Below are 21,923 nucleotides of genomic sequence, written 5' to 3' on the forward strand. Positions count from 1 at the left end.
TCTTTAAGTTGAGGTTCAATTTACTTAAAGTTAATTGGGCATGACTAATTAGATACGCCCTCTTAAAATCAGGGGGTCCGAAATAGGATCGAGAAACACCCAGCATAATACCTTAATTTACGATTTAAGAATTTGTTTGAATCAAAGTGCTTTTGGTTGCTTTAAATATCTCCGATCAATAATCAGGCGGTATTTTGTGGAAATAATAACCTGTCCCGAACCGGAGATAATGGCTGCCATAGGAATTTATTTATAAAAAAAGGCCATATCTCATTTACTTATAGTGTCCGTTATTGATTGTAAATATTCATGCCGTTTTAATTTGTTTATGGCATTCATCTATCGTGGAGAAAAAGAGGAAAAGAGGACTGATAACTTAACTTACGAGTTCGATCAATAGGCTTCAAATCTAATCTATTACGTTTTACCTCTAGCGAACGCTCTGCCTTATTGTAAAAAGTACCACTCTAAATTTGTAAGCATTTGCTTCATATTGATCAACTTTGCATCTATAGTCGTGAATATGCATGACATGTTTGCCACTGGAAACAAAGGAGCAATAAATTAATCAGCTTCATTTAGTGATGTATAATCATATCTCCTCAGTTGATTATAGTCTCAAAACAGTTTTCCAATTTTTGACTATTTTATAATTATTTACATTTGAATAATAATCAAGGATTACATTGTATAATTTCCAACAAAACTAATAGGGGACTAGAACAGAAAATAATTTTCATTGAGTGTCAATAACTGATCATATATCGAAGCGTACAATGACTGCTGTCTCGTCTAGGTGACAACATTTGATGTTTCAATATATATAAAAAGAAGATGTGGTATGATTGCCAATGAGACAACTATCCACAAAAGACCAAAATGACCCAGACATTAGCAACTATAGGTCACCGTACAGCCTTTAACAATGAGAAAAGCCCATACCGCATAGTCAGCTATAATAGACAATGTAAAACAATTCAAACGAAAAAACTAACAGCCTTATTTATGTAAAAAAAAATAAACGAAAAACAAATATGTAACACATAAACAAACGACAACCACTGAATTACAGGCTCCTGACTTGGGACAGGCACATACATAAATAATGTGGCGGGGTTAAACATAACATTCAAGTTTATTTGTATCTTAAGACTGGTATAATAGTTGTCACAAAAGCAAAAAAATAATAAAAAGGTTGACAACAATTTATAAAAAGATTCAACTTATTTTGGACGTTTCATTTATTTTTATATTGTTTTGCTGATCGGTTTTGTTATATATTTTTTTCATCTACTATTGTTCTAGCAAAAGTCACAACAAATGTTGTTAAAATTAGGCATGCGACTTAATTAAAAAGATTAAGCTGACCTTTCTTATTGTTTACACATTTCAATCATTTAACTCGTGCGTAGATCGTCTTTCCCTCTAATGTTTTTTTAATGTATAGATAGCGTGAAATTCACACTGCACCAGGCATCGGATATGCATTCCTATTATATTTTGATCGGACAAAGCTGCGTATTTATATATCCAATAAGCCAAACGAACACACCCATTTAGCAAGGGTATACTATGGGACGGGAGAACTCCAGAGATGTCAATATTTCTATACCGAAGCGAATCACTTGGTTTTGAATAAAAGGAGATCAATGTATACATTAATGCGACAGCAACCCAAAGTCGCAGATAAATAACAATATTTAGAGTCAACATTCGGTCTTTTTTTTTATAGAAAGACCATGCGTTTATAATACAGAATAATAAGCTCAAAACAGACCCATGACTAAATAATAGTTATACGGAGTTAATTCAATAATATTTGCCGTCAAATATTATATATCCGAAAAGGCACATTTGATTTAATGTTATATACCGTCAAAGATAATCACAAGTGTTTGGTTGAAAAATTTTACCTACCATTTTTTAATTTTGATCTGTGAAAATTTAAGAAGTTGTAATATTAACCAGTAAAAGAAAAACACTTCACTGTATAATATAATGGTAAAATAAATAATGATAATGGCTGACGACCAGCGGCAAATAAAATTAATATTCAGGACGATAACATTTAAATATAATAAGAGTATTAATCCCGTTTTTTTACTTGACTGACAAGCTGAGTCGGGTTTTTTTTTATCGTGTAAGTTCACAAGATATTAGTTCGCAGGAAGAAAAGTCACCCGACCCGGACACATTTCCGACTCTGAGCCGGCCAGTCTGTGCTCTTACTCCAAGATGCCACGTGTTTAGCGTTGAAATAGAATACCAATTTAATTAACATCTTTGTTTGACCCGTTTGGGATTCGAACAAATGACCTCCCGCTCTCGAGACGAACATCCCCACACGAGACCAACCAGGAGACAGTAGTGATCGGTAGTACAGAATATCATACCAAGAAATAAAATACAATACACAATACACCTTCACAGAATCCTCACAGTTACAAAAGCGAGCTAAAAGTATTTAACCTAAATTGGATACGTGAAATTATATTGTAACCTTCACGTAAACATGGAGCTGCAAATGTTTGCACCTGTCCTAAGTCAAGAATCTGATTACAGTAGTAGTCGTTTGTTTATGTAATTTATACGTGTTTCTCATTTCTCGTTTTTTATATAGATTAGAACGTTGGTTTACCCGTTTGAATGGTTTTATACTAGTAATTTTGGGGCCCTTTATTGTAGCTTGTTGTTCGGTGTGAGCCAAGGCTCCGTGTTGAAGGCCGTATATTGACCTATAATGGTTTACTTTTATATATTGTTATTTGGATGAAGAGTTGTCTCTTCGGCACTCACACCACATCTTCCTATATTTATGATCGACTTCAGGGTAGATTTTATGGATCAACGCTCTCGGCAAATTAAAAACTCTTGCGCCTATTATTTGAGTGGTCCGAATATTGCCAGCTGTTTCAAGTCTAAATTTCTGCCCCTATTTAATATACCCTCATTTTCCAGTGGTATTTTAAAGTTTCACGTCCAACCTCACTGTACGACCTACCTATTGCATTTAAAATTTATGTGTTATAGTCATGAACATGCATGAAATATTTGCTACTGGACGTAAAGCAAACAACAATCAATCAATTTAATTGATTTCTCTGTACTAGTACTTAGCACACAAAGACAAGATCTTGTAAAATGATATAATTTACAATTTCCATTTATATTTTTATGTTGTTGTTTTGTTGTTTTTTTTGGGGGGAAAGGGGGGGGGGGTTCTCTTCAGTCTATCACATAACTGACTGCTTATTAAAAAGTTTTAAATATTTTTTCACTATGGTTCTTGTCTACTGTTTTGATATGATTTATAACATATGATTTGTTTTGTCAGGCAAGGATAAAACTTAGAAAGATAAAAGTTATTTCAGGTGTTTGTGCTTCTTTTAGACTTGAAAAGGCAATAACGGACGACTATATTAAAGAGTTTGTTTTCATATAATGCATTGAACTTGCGAATATATCTCACCTCACACGTTTTGATCGGGCCAGTGAAACCTAGTTTAATACGGTTTTATTCATTGAAGTTTGCATACATAGTTTTTATTTTAAAAAAAACACAAATAAAGTAAGATCTATTAATTAATTGGACTGAATAGACAAAACTAATTATTTTGCATTTTAACGTAATGTAGGAAAATTACTAAAATACCAAATCAGAAACAAAAGGAACATTTACCGGATGAGTATTGTGAAGGTCCTTATGCATCTAGGTCTGTCCGATTAGAAGTTCTGAAACAAGCTTTAAGCTAATTGTTGGAAGAGTTTTCTTACTGTTTTATAAGGTCTGATCTTTACGAATCTATTTCATGATTACTGACAGATCAAAAACATCAAGTATATATAGCATGAAGTTGTGGAGCATACTATGATTCATTGGTCAGTTATAAATGAGGTTTTTATGGGGTTTTGATTGCGTGATTTATTAAATAAGAAATCGTTATTTTGAAAAGTTGGCAAAAAAAGTATAAATTTACCCCCTAATTTTATAAAACTATCATTTGATGTTTTTTATAAGCTATTTTTTTTTTATCATAAATAAATAATTATATGATGTAATGCCATTAAATCCGTCCGTTTTCATTTCAATTTTGTAACTGATAATTGTATATATCCGTCTGAGTACTGTTTAACTAACATTCAAGTTGAACATATTTAGACTCGTCCAGTTCAGGGGAATTAGGTTTCTGCAAGTGCTTTTTATGTACTTATTTTTATATTTTTGCCGGTTTGTAAGTCAGTAAAAGTTCAAATCTCCTCGCCCTTCGGGCTCGGGGATCTGAACACCCCTTTTTGTTTGGAGGTCTTTTAATATCAATATTAACTTATCATTGAACTTTTACTATTACATAATGAAAAACAAAGTATTAAATAACAATATGGTTCGTGAGTCAGTCAATTCAAGTGACGATGTGACCTGGTTGTGTATACTCACGAAGAGCCTACATATTTCAAGAGAAAATACTGAATCATATAACCTCTGAAAAGAAAGTATCTCAAAGATAAAGACATACCATAAACAGACAACTAAACTTTCAAGCCTCTTGCAACATGAGACAGCCTAAAAAAATCTATAATATGTTGTTTCATAAATGTCCGGATAATCGCTTGTTCGTTTTACAACAAAAATTTGTATTTATTTTTCAGATTACAATCTAATACATTTATATACCCCTTTTGTTTGCCATGTCATGCTTAATGTGGAAAATAGATGTATTGTAGTAAGGTACTGCCTCGAGACATGAAGCTTTACATAAATATATCACCAGTAGTAAATCAACTAAACGACATTCCATGTATTTCAGAATCCGTTAAAGGTTAAATGGCTATTGTTATAAGGTTTATTTTTTACACTATAGTTATTGCTGACTTTGACAAATTTTAACAAATACTATTACAACAATTAAGACATGTATGTTGGAAAGTTAAATTGATATCAAATATAAAGGTATTAGAAACTACTGTTTATTAATCAGTACGAAATGTTAGCCAGCTAGGCGAGATTGTTTTAAGTTGTTAAATATATCTAAATGGTCCTGTTTGAATGGTTTTACCTTTGTCATTTTTGGGGTCCTTTATAGCTTGCTGTCCGGTGTGAGCCAAGTCTCCGCGTGGAAGACCGTACTTTGATCTATAACGGTTTACTTTTACAAAGGGTTACTTGTATAAAAAGTTGTCTTATTGGTACTTATACCACATCCCCTAATAGCTACAAACATTCTTTTTGTTCAAGGGAGAGACGAAAGATACCAGAGGGACAGTCAAACTCATAAATCGAAAATAAACTGACAACACCATGGCTAAATATGAAAAAGGACTCAGACTGCACAATACTAAAAATGAATGGTTTACGCGTTGTGAATGATTTAGGGTAAAACAAAATCAATCGAATTTGTTTTTCAATGTAATAATGTCATGCCAATTTGAAAGTCAGAGGACAAAGAGTCATCAGGGACATTTAGGAGTAAGTTTGTCGTAATCAAATTAACTATATCTATAAATAATTATGACTATTTTTGTCTTTTTCTCTGTTTTTTTTTTGTTAACCAATGTACGGAACTTGGGTGTCATAATCATCGTATTTTGTTCTAGAGGTAGCTGGCATGTTTTGGTTTCTTAAATCCTGCTCTGCATACAACACGAGGTAGACAAAAACACACAATAGAGGATATTGCAAAGTTTGAAATCATGTCAAAAGTATCAGTAAGGTACTTTTCTAAATATGAATTGCGAGGTCATTGATTAGTAATTTTAGTTTATGTCTGAACAAATCAGAGAGGACGAAAACATCGAGTATCAGTGAATAAAATCCAATCTAAATGGGTAAAGAATTAAAAGAAAGTTCAATAGTGTCTTGAGACCCTTTTCCTGAATAAGAGTACATACATGTTATTTTGTAAGTTGTTTATTAGAGAGAACTCAAATTAAAAAAGAAAAACACATATGCATCTATTGTATTGACAGACAAACTTCATTCATATAAATTGAATGAATATTTTAAAATAGGCAGAAATATATCAAGGAATAATTCAAAAATGACTCAAACCGGAATGCCTACATCTTACATGTAGCTAAATGAACGAAATGGAATGCCAATAAATAACACAATGAAGAATCGACAACAATATATAAAATACTAAAATTTATTCTAAGACAGAGTGCACTAGTATTTCCATAATAAAATTTTCACTAAGTGTTATTGAACAGCAAACTAAAAGTGTAATGTAGAACGGAAGCATTAAAAGTTGTAATATATGTATATCTTCCTTATTTATTATTTACAAGTGAGGTGAAAATGCACCATAGCAAAATAAATATACACTTCATCATATATACAATATATAAAAATATCACAGATAAAGCAGATTATCTCAATCGGTATTGGCCATTTCATTTGATATATGTGTGCAAAGATCTTTTTACATTATTTTTTTTTATTATTATTTAGATGTCGTCTTCAACATTTTTTTTCGTAAATCAAATTTAGGAATTAAATTTCAAACGATACAATTGAATAGATAAAGCATATTTGAGAAAGGTAACTAGTTTTTACACATTAAATATTTCTCTGAAGTCATTCTTGATCGATGCATATCATATTCTTTTGTTTGTCTTCATGCAAGTCAGTTGATTTTTTAGACTGCAAATCACCACTAATATGAGCAATTACTTCGAAAGACTAGGCATTATAACCCCTTTGCTATCAAAAAATATATAAGATTATTTGCGCCTGTAAATAACAGCCAAAGCTTATTTTCCCAAATTCTTTATTGTTCACATCACCGACTGCATAGGCAGCCAACTGAAACTGTTTTATCCACAAATGTCCAATCAGACCGAAGTCCTTCTGGTAACATTGGATCTACAAATGGCAAAGGATTACTAGTTAGAACTTTGACGGTATATAATATTGGATTGCATCTGCTATGGCCAAACCAGCAATGTGTTGATATACATTTAGTTTCTCTTAAATGTCTAGGATAAACATTTCCCCCTAGGTCTGTCCATTCGACTCGAGTTTCGCAATCACATGGTCTTTCCTCTAAACTTTCAGATCGTTTATCATAACTTTGTTCTTTTGTAAAATTCTTTGATAACTTTTTCAGCAATGTCATCGTATTTCCGTTCGTACAGCAAATCATTATCATTAGCAATACTAATCCTATCAGAATCTAAAACAAAGAACGAAAAGAAAATTATTATACAGATATATTGAATGTTTCGATTGTGCATACACGCATTTTAACATTTATCTCGGACCCAAACACTAGCTTATAATAATTATTCATTCAAGCATTTTTGTACTTTATCGATAAATTCTAGTTTTTATAAATCCTGGCTTTTGTTTTAAGCCAATGGAACATAGGGATTTTATTAATCATACATGTAAAGGTTATTGATAAGTATGAGGAGAAAATGAGAAAGACTATTACTACATATTCTCGCATTTATTTGTAAAAAAACATAGATAAACAACTTATACCTATGCGATCATATTATTTGTGAAATAATAAACTACATCTTCAACATCAGTAGATAATGCTTACACACTGTAAAATCTTTTTGTTTCATAAAGATCCAAATTTAATGATATTTTTCTATCAAATTATGTTATCGAGTTTTACTCTGCGTATTGGTCTTTATTTCTTTTTTCTACATTTGCTTAAGGTATTGGGAATGGTTGAGCCTCCCTTAACATGTGTAACCTCGCTGCATGTTTGCGCCAATTCAGCAGTTTTTTGCCTTTTTAAGTCTTGTATTACTTTACATTTTAATTCATTTACATGTTTCGGATTTTAGAATGACGTTCATTTTTACTGAAATAGTTCAAGTTTTTGTTAAGGGGCCAGCCCCAGTACGCTTTCGGCTGCGGGATTTTCACCCCTTGTTGAAGACTGGTTGCTTTCGACTGTTTACTTCTCTTTGGTCGGGATGTTCTCCTTTTGGCCCATTTTCCGTTCCCATTCTTGAGGTGGTATGGGTGTCTTCCTCCATCTTGGATTGTAAAAAACGGAGAACCAAAGGTCCAGATTTTCTATCAAGTTAGCAAAATTTGATGCAGGAATGCAGATATTTAATGTGAATTTTCATTTAAAAGAACCAATTTATAAGAATATAACTATAAATATTGATATTTTTGCAAATGATGATTGTTTTTGGTTGTTTTTAAAAATAAAATAAATTGGCATTTTAAGGGGAGGTAACTCTAAAACAGAGCATTTTCTGAAGGATTCTACATGGAATTTTCCTGTTTTGTATTTTAGCCGGAAAAACGTACGGTGACCCTATCTTTTCTTTTAATATTCTCAAAGCATTGTCTGAAAGCTATCTTTTCCTTAAGTATTTTAAAACAATTCTATCATTTTGTTTAGTTTCTAATCACAAAATTGTGTTTTTTCCTGTATAATCCATACAAAATGTGTCATTTTGTCACGCCCTGTAGCTTGAGAAAATGCGCGGTGACCTATCATTTTTATAACATTTTTCAACATATATCAATAGATACTACGTTTTGGCAAAGTATGAACAAATTCTATCATTTTTATTTTAGACTCCCATACCACCTTAATTGTATCGCTGTTTAAGGTTTGGTACAATAAAATGCAATTGTAAAATCAAAATAAATAAATTTTCATTGATTTCTCGAAGGAAGTAATTGATGAACGTCATACCAACAACACACAGTATTAAGAATGTGTTATACTTTAAACTTATGTGATCACAGTTGTATGCATATCAGGATAAATTGAACCTTATGATGTTTTTTCAAAGTTAAACGGTCGGAACACTTTCGAAATGGCAAATTCACAAATCAAAGCAGGATAATATTAAGACAAAACTATATTTTCAGACTCAGCATTAAAAAAAAACCTCATTTTTATATTTTACCCTGACTTTTTTCTCTACTTAATCGATTTTCAAGATTTAAACATCGGTAAATAACTGTCGCCTACATTTATGATAATCAATAAAATGTAGTATATTCTTTCTTCAGAGAATATCAATCTTTTGTCAACAGTTTTTTTTTAATTCGAGTCATACAGAATATTTTGATTAAATAGGATAACTCTTCTTACTGTTTCTTTCTTCTCTAGTTTTTGGTTAAGTTTTTATTATTGCAAAGTCACAATAACAATTATTGATAAACCATTGGTTGTACTTATAAAATAAAAGATATTTCAAAATTTCCTAAAATATAAAGTTTTTTTATTTTGTTGTTAAAATTACACTTCTAGGGCAAATTTGATATTTAATTGTTCAAATATTGAAAACGGAATAAGTTGAGTTGTAATCAAAATTCATTGAACTTCGCTAAAGTTCAATTGATTAGATCAGATATAGCATATTTGTAAACTCTTAGATGTTAATCATCAAACTATTCTCATCAAATATTATAGAACTGACATACCAGTCCGTTAATGCAAAGTTGATATATTAAATGTTGAGTTGGTATGAAGGGTAGTTGTAAATTTGTCAAGAACCGTCACATGCAGGATGTTTTCTCACAGGCTTACAGGTTTACAAAAGGTGAAGTATTTCCCGAACGGATATTTAATACATTTGTCTGATTGACTTGTTAATGATAAATAACAGAAGAAATTTACAACTAATAACCAACTAAAGAAACAATGAAATCAGTAATTGATTCTTCAAATTTGAAATAAAAATTTAAATTTATGTTATAAACTTTTCTATAAAAATCGTTAACATTGACTTGCTTTATACCTAAAATTCTTGAAAGCAATAACAGTTACTTAAAAAAAATCTTGCTATTGATTATTTGTTTTAAAATTTCCAGTTCTTTTTAAATGTATATCCCTATTTATAATCAAAGTAGGTGGTACACAGGTAATGTACACTGAAATGTATTATAATTCATCAAGCTCTAATAAGTGCATCAGTTGACAATTGGTTAATTGATATTCATACAGATAATATGATGCAAATAAACTTCGAATTCATTCGCAATTTGTATCATGGAATAAAAATTAACAAATCATATATCAATTAAAACGAAACTTGTTGAAAGATGTTCAATTCTTGTATATTGACAACGTAACGACAGACCAAGGTAATGAACAAAACTTAAGAGACGCGAATGAACACCCAAAATGAGTGAGATCAAGTACGGGAGTTTCTCGCTGTATTGAAGACTCATTGGTGGCCTTCGGCTGTTGTCTGCTTAATGGTCGGGTTGTTGTCTCTTTGACACATTCCAGATTTCCATTCTCAATTTTATCCTATGAGTTTCCTTATGTGTGCAAAGTAGATATAGAAAACTGTCTTGTGTCTTAATTTCAATACAATTTCAATACAAAATCATTAAAAACTGTCTTGTGTCATTAATTTCAATACAAAATCATCAGTTGCAAAACATATTTCTAACATGGTGACGTTTTTTTTTGTAAACTGAAGATGACGTCAATAAGGTTTCGTTATTCTAAATTCCTAATTGATATTAATAGCAGCACTATTTTTGTTTAATCATCTTTAACTGCCTAATAATCTATTTCCATTCTTTTGAAATTTACTTAGTATTAGATTAAAGGATCTAAGCTGAAATGAATTCATTTGTTATTTTTCTTGTTTGATCTTTTACTACATAATACTTACATGACGTGAAATTAGTTGACATCGTTAGTTTCTTGTTTGTTGTTTTAGAGAACGTTACATATAAGCATTCGGTGTTATTATGCCGTTAAGATATATCTCAATAGTTGAAAGATATTCAATACACTAACGAATGTTGCATGTTTACTTTTTTGCTCCATAGCATACAAACATTGCATCAATCATATATTGACTAAAGGACTAGCAGGAGGGATGCGATTCCAAAAAAACACGTTTTAACCCCGCCGCATTGTTGTGCCTGTCCCAAGTCAAGAGCCTCTAGCTTTTGTAAGTCTCGAATATTTTTTTAATTCTAATTCATTTATATGTTTTGGAACTACGTATGGCGTCTATATTTACTAAAGGAGTACCCATTTTTGCTCTTGGCCCTCTGAAGTACGCCTCCATGTGCGGGATGTTTTTCACTGGGTTGAAGAACGATTGGTGTCCTTCGATTGTGTTGTTACTCTTTAGTTGAGTTGCTGTCTCTTTGATACATTCGCTATTTTAATTCTTAATTGTATTTTTTGTTAAAGCATCACTGAGACGTTTATCTGAGACTTTCAGAAGAAAAAAACATCAGAAGACAAAATGGACCAAGCCAACTTTGTTCTCCATCACGAAACGAACAGTTCACCAAAAGCTTCGATAGTTTGTATTTGATTACATTGACTCAAAAAGAAACGATTAGTATAAAATGAAAGATTTTTTAATGTTTTGTTTGATAATCATACTAAACTTATCGATATTATATATAAATACGGATTCATTAGTTAGTAACACCTAGCTTTGAACTATATTTTTGTATCTTTTTCATAAGAACGAGTGCTCCTAGATCGATATTTTATGGTTTTATTCTTAAAGTTAGTTGTTGTTTTTGTTTTGTTTCAATCTGATGAGTCAAGCCTTTCAGTAGACGTTCGGAACCGTTTTTTACATTGTCACATTCTTTAGTTATTTATTTTTTTGTCTTAAATTATTTCCTCAGTTTTGTTGATTAATGTATATTACACTTGTCATTTTATGGACCACTATAGTTTTTGGAGCGTATTTCCGTTATCACTGACATCTATGATACTGTGGGTTGCAGGTGCCCCACTATAACCACTAGACCCACATTTCACTATGTGTATATCACAATTATCTTTAGCTTTCTTCTATGGATATTTAATTATAAAGCAATTAAAGATTTTAATTCTTTTAAAAGTAACGTGATTAGGTATGATATTATTCGACACTTATTTTTTCAGTTTGCATTGACCAAATCTCAAGGTTATTATTTTTTGTACATTCAATGATATAATAAATTAAAATTATTTTTAACTTTAAGATAGTTGAGTTGAAATAATAAAAGAATCAAATGTATTTTGAATATTATCCAGACATATTTTGTCACACTGCTACACGATATTAATCTGACAAATTAGACAACAGGGAACAGTTTTATGCAGTGTTTTTCTTAAGAAAATATAACTAACTAGGAGTATATCTTGTGTTTAATCACTTACCTTTTTCATTCTTGATATTTCCTTTGCATTCACTACCTTTAATCACAACGAAGTAATTCATTCTTTAACTTATTTATACCCTACAAAAATGTGGAGGTTGACGAATTGAGCAAAGACAATACATAATAGAAAAAGTAGAATTGTGTTATCTCATTAATCCAAATTTATTGATAATATATTAACGTAATATATGATAAATTAGAGAAAGCCAATTAAATCCGTCAACAAATATTTCGCGTATACTACTATTCTAATATCTATGCTGTGGGCAAGTTCATGTGACATTTTAATTTAAAACAAACGCAGAAAATATCTATGGAAAATTACATAATAAATATTAGATTGGAAATATTTAGTTTCTCAGATTTAAATATAAACCTCTTTCTATGGAAATTTCGAGATGTGCTAGAAGTATATAGAAATTAATAAGGAACTAGAAAAATGTCTTATTATATCATAGAAATGTTTATTATCATCAATTGAGATCAAATATGGAATAGTTTAATAAATAAGCCATATTCTGGCCAAAAATTTGCTGAATTAACAGAATTCAACCGTGATAGTTTGTTTACCAGTTTTTCTTGATTTTTCAAGGTTAATGCATAAAAAAAGACAATGCTGAAACGGATGTCAACGGAAATGATTATATATGCATAATTTTCATTATGTTTAGTTTGTAGAAATCCTGTTTGGTATGAATGCATACCAAAATATTCATGATTGCAAATAAATGTTCTTTGAGTTAGAGGAGAAAATAAACTGTAAAACATTTCTTTATTGTATGTAAAAAAAGGTAACATAAATTGTGAAACATATTGATGGGGCAATTTGGGATTCTTACGGTAGCATGGCTCTTGGATCCACAACCTCGATGACGCTCAAGTAAACATCAGACCCAAATTATTTTTAAACGTCAAGTTATCAGAGAAAACTATTATAAATAGAGGAACATATTAGAACTAGTAATTTGAAATAGTTAAATGCAAATGATTTAATCAGTATTTTTGTAACTGGTACCTGTTTGAATTTTATGACTAAACGTTTACAGGCGGACATTTAGAAAAACCAACAAACAACATGTCGACATGTTGAGTGTTGATAAGTATGGCATTTAGTTATTGTTTTTTTTAAATGAATGAACAATTGGACAGACAACAGGCTGGCAGTTCAACATACCGAGGGGTCTGCAGATTTGCATTAAAAATTAAAATACCGGTTTTAAGAACATTGCAAAGAAAAATTATGCGAGTATACATCTTCGTGAATAATTTAAACTTGCATCTCCCTCATGATTTTGTTTTTAAATATACTCACTGACTTTAAATACGCAACACTCATTGTGTTGATTTTTTAACCAAATCGTGTTTGATTCTCATATAACAACTATTCATGCTGAATCATACTTCTTTGTCTTTAGAAAAAAATCAACATTTGACTTACCTGGGTTTATTGGACATACCGGATTTTAAAAGCCGCACGAATCTCTTAAAGCGAAATTTGGAAACCAGTTCTTTTAAAAGAGGGACGAAGGATACCAAAGGGACAGTCAAACTCATAAATCTAAAACAAACTGACAAAAAAATGGCTAAAAATTAAAAAGACGAACAGAAAAACAATAGTACACACGACACAACATAGAAAACTAAAGAATAAACAACACGAACCCCACCAAAAACTAGGGGTGATCTCAGGTGCTCCGGAAGGGTAAGCAGATCCTGCTCCACATGTGGCATCCGTCGTGTTGCTTATGTGATTACAAATCCGGTAAATAGTCTAATTCGGTAGGTCAGATTCATGAAAGGGAAGGGGATTGTAGTTACGACGTAAGGAACATATCCGATATCATTTGTGAAACGGTTGTTCCATAACGGTCAACCAACTCGTGATGGCGTCCGTAAAATTTACGAAGGGATGATTTCAACTTCACCATTTGGAACTCTTGGTTTAATAGCTTCCTTGTGAGCAGCAAACCTCTATCAAGAAAATCATGATAGGAAATGCAAGCACGGGAATATCGTATCAATTGGGAGATATATACCCCGTATGCAGGTGCTGCTGGAATATTGCTACTTAGAAATGGAAAGTTCACAATTGGAAAGCTGAAATCATCTCTTTTGTCGTAAAGTTTTGTTTTCAACCGACCCTCATTGTCAATTTCTAGGTGTAAGTCAAGATATGAAGCCGACGTAACTGTATCTGTAGTATCCTTTATCTCTAGTTCGATTGGATAGATGCGTTCCACATAGTCACCAAATTTTGAATTGTTTAGTGAAAGAACATCATCTACAGTGCTCTAGCTAGAATTCAAAAGGGGCAGGGTGCAAGTGGAGGGCAGGGCACTTTTTTATGATAGGAGAAGGCACTGCTCATTTTTTTTTGTCTACGTCCCTGCGTGTATCACGATTTCACATATTTTTTTTTCTGTATATATTGTTAATAAAGATGCATAAGTTGTTGTTTTGATTATTTATTCTATAAAATTTGCATAAGAAAAGTCATTCATACTACATGTTCATAAAACATGGCAATACACATTCATACTATTAACCAAAAGAGGCAAAATAAACTTACTTTTCTCCCCCACCCCCTCTCCTTCCAAAAGAAAGATCATAAACTAAACATCTCATAGTTGACCATACATGTACATGACAGAGTACTTTAAAAATTTCATCTAGAGCTTGACCCTCAACACCTGTTTTCATTGTTCATGTTCAGAAATATATTATTTAGTGTAGCTTCATCAAGTTGATTTGTGATGAGAGTTAAACTGCACACTTTCAGGTTAGAAAGTACATAGCTTGGACACCTGTTCAGAACTTTAAATATTCCTCCTAAATTTCTATTTTGCCAATGTATAAAACATGGATTGCCAAAAGTATGATTATCAAAAATAAATTGCAATATATTTTTTTTTGTATGTTCAAAGACAGTTAATATCCTTAAGGTAACATTCTTATATAATTTTGTATTCAATTGGTTATTTTTTCCTATTTTTAGTGCTCGATAATATTTTAGGAGCACAATTTTGTAATAAGCTTTTTCAGGGGAAATAACTCCAAAATTAATTTCCATGTTTACGTCTGCTTGTCGCTCACAAGTTGAGATGAGCGATGTTTCTGTAAAGGCATAGTTTTATTTTGATAACTTCAATTCAATTCTAAATTCACGAAAATCTTCATTCATACACTCTTCCATGGTGACTTGAGGATCGAAAAGAAAATGCCGACACATTCATCATATTTATGACAAAGGTACATTGTCTTAAAATTAAATTACCTAGTAATTAACACCTTTGAAGTCTTATCCACTATAATTGATTGTAATGACATGATTAACCTCGTTACCTGGGGGCAATCACCAGGTGTCAGATATGTAATTGAACTTCTGATAAGAAATCGATGAAACAAAAGGCAATTTTACCAAAACGGCACAAGGGTTTTTCGAAAAACGGCGTCAGGGCAGAAGGGCGCGGCTGAGGGCACACAGGGCGCGGCTAAGGGCACACAGGGCGCGGCTAAGGGCACCCAGGGCGCGGCGCCCTTCTATTTTGGGCTAACGAGACCACTGATCTATATAGCGGAAAGTAGAGTTAAAGGATATTGCTAACTTCTTATCTTTCTTCCTAAGAAGTTCCTGCATGAAGTCAGCCTCATAATAATAAAGAAACAAGTCGGCGAGTACAGTTATATACTTGGCCACACTTAAATCAGTTAAGAATGTTGCATCTTCATATTGCCAAGCCTGAGGAATAAAAAACTGAATCAGCCCATCAGAATACTAGTACTGCTAACAGGAAAACGTGAACGTGCAGGGTCCGTGTATATCTGCGTCCATTCTTTTTTTCGTTTTGAAATATCAAAAACAAAAAACAAAATACGAAAGTGTTTTCATTTTTCGTTTTTGATTTCATAAAACATTAAGATTGTCTTCATAAACTCGTCTTACTGTCCTTCCGACAACAATACAAGAAGACGGGTTTTGTTGCTGACCATCAATGACCAGATCAACGTTTAGTGACAATGCAACGTCAATAGAGTTTGATAACACAGCGTCATTCGCGAGACAAATTTGCGACCGCATGGTCAACTGTTAATCAAATTGCCGAATGTCATTGCGTACAGATTCATTCCACAAATGTTTACCATCAACTGAACTGCCAACGAATCGGCAGAAGAAAAACATTTAAAACCCTAAAGTTTTAACCGCATAATTTCCAAAACCCATTGTAATGTCTGTAATGGGTGGTACAAAGGCACAATCAGAAGGTGTAAAACAGAACCCAAAATATGTCGAGCAGAATTGGTTGACCTTTCTGACAATCATTGTGGCTTTTGTTACAGGCAGTCGTCGCTTTTGACGGTGACACATTAATTAAAAAAATTAAAATGAATAATCTAGTGTTGCGTTTCTTAAGTCGGTCAGTATAGAAGATCCCGATAATAATAGTTGCAAAGTCGGTTAGAAGGGGTTGAACGCCAAATTAAAAATGTGCGAAAATTAATATTGTATTACATTATATGTATGGCTACAATATATAAATAATTGCAAATTGGCAGTGGACTAGTAATATAGTTACTTTTGTTTTATAATTACAGATGCTGGATTTGAAGTACTCATTGTACTTACACACTGAATGGACGAAGCATGATATATCTTTTCCTTTTCCTTCAGGCATAACAGACAAGGATCTCCGAATTCATAATAAAAGACTATTATGTTGAAGACAGTTTTTCGTTCTCTAAATATTTTCACTTAAATCTTAGTTTTTTCTTCTTAATTGTCCTGTCGACCTGTCAAATTAAATAGAGAGAACAACAAGGAAACAAGACCGAATAACTGTTTTTGTACTCATAATCTGTTCTTACTATTGGGAGAGAACACCAGACTAATTATCCTTATTTTTCAACATGCCTTTTAGATATTATTTTTGGCTGATAATGAAAAAAAAACAGAACTTTATTGAAATGTTGAGCAGACATATGTATTCAAACGGACTTGAAACACAGCATGCTTCAGCAGATGCAGACGTTCTGATCGCTAAAAGTGCAGTAGAATCTGCCATTTCGCACCAAACAATACTCCTTGGTGAAGATATTGACCTGTACTTCTGTTGTACCAAAACAACTTTGGATCTATGAATCTGATCTTTAAACCAAATCATGATAAGAAGACACAGTCAAAAGTATGGGACATAAATAAACCGAAAGGCGTTTTTGGACAAAACATGTGCAAAGTCCTTCCGATCATTCACGCAATAAGCGGTTGTGACAAGACATCAAAGTTGTATGGTGTAGGAAAGGTAGCTACATTAAAGAAATTTATCGACAGTCAAATATTGAAAGATCTTGCTGAGATATTTCTAAAAGGGTCTCTTGTTGAAGACATTATAAATGCCGGGGAAAAATAATTACGTTTTTGTACGAAGGTGCTCCGATCAAAGGACTTGACGTTCTCAGATCCAAATACACACTCTTCCGCCAACTACCGAGACTGCTACATATCATAGCTTAAGGACTTATTTACAAGTTCAGACATGGATCGAAGGAGAAGAGATAGATCTTTGGTTGGTTACTTGTAACTGGAAGACTTATGCCTATCAAGACAAAAAAGCAACCCGCTCCACAAAGACTCCTTTCAGTTATACGTTGCAACTGACTATTTGGTATACTCGTCGCTGCACAAGTAGAAAACATGATTTAGAATGTGTGGCAATTGTCGTGGTCAGAGTTGTATGAATTCAATGCAATGGTGAAATTAATTTAGCAGCTGATGAACTTATGTTTGACTCGAGTTGAAATAAATATTTAATATTATTGTCAGTTATATTTTCTAGATTTCAAGAAGGCAACTACCTAAAGAAGTTCTTTTTTTCTTAATATGAAGATGTGACATTGTTTCTTTGACATAAGCTCTTTATTGTTTTTTCATAACTTTCGAATGAGTTATTTACTTAGTCAAGATAAATGAATTAGTTATTATAGTACATTTTGATAAAGTGATATCTTAAATTTCAGTTTACCTCGATTTTTCACTAAAAAGTAACTATTTCACCCCAAAATTCGTATGTTATTAAAAAGAATGCGGTATTACTTATAATAATATTTTGTATACTGTCTAAAATAAAGTGGAAAACCGATTTTGTTTTTATATATTTACTATCATTAATAGAAAACAATCAGTTTTTGCCGATTTTTGTCACAAAAATGCAGTGTTAACCAAAAATTGCTCTTTTCAAAACCCAATTTTGCCACTATTATAGGTAGTTCCCATCACTGTTATCTTATTTTTACACTCATTTCTTATCGTTTTGTCGTAATAATAAAATATAAGAAATTTTCCAGTTTTCAGCGATTTTCTTGCAAAAACCTATATCTTGACACAAAAATTCCCGAAATTTAGCCCATCGATTTCTGTCGATTTTTATTTGTTCAATAGGATATGTCAATAGATCGAATTAAATCAAGAAACCTTTTGTTGCAATTTGTTTGAGGTTGGGTGATTTGTTCGGCTAGATTGACTGGACTAAATATCATATTCGGCTTTCATGCATTAGTATTTCATTTTGCTGAGAGCGACATAATGCATATTTATATAGTATAGTTTATGATTATTGTTATTATTTTCTGTTACTTTTAAGACATGCCTTTTAGATGATAAGGTGCTTATACGTGTGCTTATATCATTTTCGGCTTTCATGCATTAGTAAGTCATTTTGGTAAGAGCGACATGATGCATACAGTGTATCTGGATATTTAGCACATGCATGTTTAGTATTGTTTAACATTATTTTCATTATTTTCTGTTTCTTATTAGACAACTTAATATGATTATATTATTGACTATAGGTCAATTAAATATATTCTATACTGTGAAAAAATGATTGAACTTTTTTTGTATTGATCGCAGATACTTTTTTCTAAGATGCAGACTCGATATGACTTATAAAAAGATTTCTCCTTCCTCGAAAAATCAGCTAAGATAAATTACGATTTCTGAATTCCAATGGTGTATTTCGGAAATTCCAATTTAAGAGTATTCATCTAATCTGGGGTTGAACGCTTTTACTCCTACCATTTGAAAAATGATAAAACATATGAATGAATAAACATTTAATACATGATAATAATATGTTAGCAATTGTTTTATTATATATATAGGTTAACATTCAAAGTTCTTCTAGCATGACAACATTCGGAGTTACTCTAAACATACCATCTCGTAAGCCTTTTGTTATCATAATTCTACAAACAACATGATAAAAGATCTTTTCTTTCAACTGAATCATCTACGAATCGGATTCACACAACAAAACGCCATTCTAAGATAAACCTATAAAAAAGGATATGGAATGATTGCTAATGAGACAGCTTACTATAAGAGACCAAATGACACAGGAATTAAAAACTATTATGGGTCACTGTACAGCCGTCAACAATGAGCAAAGCCATTAACGCATAATCAGCTATAAAATGCCCCAAAATTACAATGTAAAACAATGCAAACAAGAAAACTAACGGCCTATTTTATGTACAAAAAATGAACGAAAAACAAACATGTAACTAGGTAGCTAGTTTGATTTACCATCTATTTTCTAATGTTTTGTGCCGGTTATAAAGTACCATACTAAAACTTTTCGGAAGGTATTGTCTTTTTTCTCTCTTTTTATTGTTGCCACCCCTGATTAAGGTTTGATATGGACCTCAAAATTTATCGCATTATAGAGCGTTTTACGTAAAACACTAGGACATGACCACGAAACGACGAAATAAAAACGGTTATCATAACATGCAATTCACAGAAAACTAACGATTGAGCAAGACGAACCCCAACCAAACCAGGAATGACACACTTTCATAATACATATGTAATATACGCAGTTGTGTACAATGTTACTTTAATCAGTAAATAAGTTCCAGCCCAGTAGTCAGCACTTCGGTGTTGACATGAATATCAATTATATGGTAATTTTTATAAATTTCCTTTTCAGGAAAAGTATGAATTTTTCAAAATACTAAGAATTGTGTATCCCAGGCATAGATTACCTTAGCTGTATTAGACACAACTTATGGGAAATGTGGTTCATGAAGGCTCTTCAACTTTGTACCCTTTGTACTTGTTTGGCTTTATAACTATTTTAATCTGAGCGTCACTGATGAGTCATATGTAGGCGAAACGAGCGTCTGGCGTATAAAATTAAAAGCCTTAAACCTTTGAATACTATTAACATGAATATATGTTGCATTCATAGTCATTATTAGAAAATTAAAAACTCGTAACAAATAAAGAGAATACAAGTATAAAAATATCTGACACACATACCGGTACTGTCTTATATGTAGCGTGGACTACTTTAATACGCCATATCTAATTGATATTAGATTTTTTTTTGAGAAATTGGTAAATGCTTTATTGGAAACAAACATGCTATTAATTCTATAATTACAACATAATAGATAAACTTGACAGAATCATAGGGTCTTCATTTGTTTGATGTGTTTGAGATTTTGATATTGCCATATGAGAAGGGACTTTCCGTTTTGAATTTTCCTCGGAGTTCAGTATTTTTGTGATCAAATTTCTTCCTTGCATCTATACTTCAGACAATTCTTCGTTTTTAACACATTTTTTTATCTAACAGTTCACCATAGGTGAGTTAGGTCTTACTGTGATTGCCAATGTTAATTTTCATATTTAAAGAGATAGGAAAAAGCAAGTACTACAGTGTGTGTAGGAATAGTTGTTTATCCTCTTGACATTTGATGACGATGTTAATAATATCTAGTCCAGGAGGATACCACATGTAATACATTGCTTGATATACACCACGGATTCGGAAATAAGGTTTGGTTAGGAAGTTCACTGTACATGAAACCAGAATTTGACTTTCTTTAAGTGAAATTTCCGTATTAATGAAGCAAATTTACCAGGCGCACCATAATAAGAATGATATATTCGTCGTGTGAAGCAGTCTTCCCAAATTTGTTTTTTATTAATTGGGGGTTCCTGTTACAGAGAAGCTAGTGACATATGATTTTAAAAGATTTGTTTAAAGTAATAGCTCCTATACCAGGTTTAAACTACCCATTTTACTGGAGAGAACAATCGATCAAAAAACATGATATTATAATGCAAGTCCTAGTCATGTCATCATTTTGTGGTCAAATACCGTTGTAAAGTGATGTATTTCGGTGCCTATTTTGTAACGAGGATTGTTCATTATCTCGTTTGTAAAAATGGTATAGCTAACATCCAGTCAGACGATAGATGTACATATGTTCAATAGTTTTGCATATGTGCTGACAATGCATTCAATCTTTTTCTAAACTTACTTAGAATTCAAATTGATTTTGAAAATAGCAAAAGCAGTCCATGGTAGACACACTTGACTAAATCTTTTCAGAAACAAAAATCTGTTTGGAATATAAGAATTTGCCTTTTATCGCATTCGTACCATTGTTACAATTTTTTTCATTTAACTATTTGTTTTTTTTCTTCTATTCATGCAATCATACTGTTATTGTAAGATTTTATGTTCAATTTGAAATTTTGTGAAATTTATATAAAAAATTCTTTTGTTCTATATTTTGATTTACTTTTGTAAGTTATTACATCACTTTTGACTGAAATAATTTTTTTAAAAAGAAAAGAAAAATGGCAGGAGACCAAAGTTTTTTTGCGCTAAGCTATCATAGATTTCTCGTTTTGCAGCTCATTGCTATATATGTCTTGCAGTTATTTTTCGAAAATCGACCTGTTGTGTTTCGTAAAGAAAAATGCAAAGATAATTGCCATATACAAATTATT

This window comes from Mytilus edulis, chromosome 6 (genome assembly GCF_963676685.1).
Source record: "Mytilus edulis chromosome 6, xbMytEdul2.2, whole genome shotgun sequence".
Taxonomy (NCBI): Eukaryota; Metazoa; Mollusca; class Bivalvia; order Mytilida; family Mytilidae; genus Mytilus; species Mytilus edulis.